Here is a 935-nt window from a genome sequence, read left to right on the forward strand (position 1 = left end):
TATTATTATTATCTGGCCCCAAGTCTCAATTATGCCAAGGCTGAGAAACCCTGTCCTCAAAGACTGAGTCTGAGCCACATTCATTAATATGAGCTAACTGCTTAGTACCCAGTACCTGCAAACAAATACTCACTTCACAAATACATACATAAATACATGGATGGATATATTTTGTCAATTCTAAAACGCTGCCAATTGAACAATGTACCATCAATTCAAAAGAGATTGCTCAGAAGAGGGGAAAAAACCACCACATTGACCACAAGACACATCCCCAAATCAGAAATGTTCAAATGTGCATGGGGATTGGCAGGGGATGTGCAGCTTAGAATTGACTGAGTAATACTTACCCAGGGGAGATACCATGATCACAAAAGTGGTTTTCCCAGGGCAAGACTCATTCATTGCACTCCAGATGTGACCCCTATGATTTCCCCAAATGTGAGAAACTTGACTGCTCAATTTGTGGTTATAATTTTTTAATTAAAAAATAAATGAGTGAGTAAGTAGAGAATACTCCTTATGTTTTAAAATCCTCAGATCAAAGAAGAAATCATCTTTCTATGGTGGGGCTCATTCAGCCTCCGGACAGGCAACACAGTAGAGTGTCAAGATGGTAAGATGTTATCTTGAGCCTCAAGTGACTGGTAACACATTGAGTTGAGAAGGATTACAAACCAATGTCGTAATTTAGCACAATAAGCATCCTTGAGTGATTAGTGATGTCTGCATAGACATGGGAGAGCAAGCAATGTCATGCATGCACATACCTGCTGTCTTTATTATAGTCAAAAGAACAGTGAACTTTGAGTCACACATTTAGATCTGAGCCTCAGCTCACCCATAGAAGATCTGTTCCTTTGGGTATATCAGTCTACTTCTCTGAAACTCCATCTATTCTTCTATAAAATGTGTATAATAGATCTTAGTTCAAT

The 935-nt window shown here is 38.7% G+C and overlaps 1 pseudogene; it reads left to right on the top strand.

Annotated features, from left to right (window-relative positions):
- Positions 1–342: 342 nt before the first annotated feature.
- On the top strand, positions 343–492 carry LOC126961962 (uncharacterized; annotated as a pseudogene).
- The last annotated feature ends 443 nt before the right edge of the window (positions 493–935 follow it).

This window comes from Macaca thibetana, chromosome 8 (genome assembly GCF_024542745.1).
Source record: "Macaca thibetana thibetana isolate TM-01 chromosome 8, ASM2454274v1, whole genome shotgun sequence".
NCBI lineage: Eukaryota > Metazoa > Chordata > Mammalia > Primates > Cercopithecidae > Macaca > Macaca thibetana.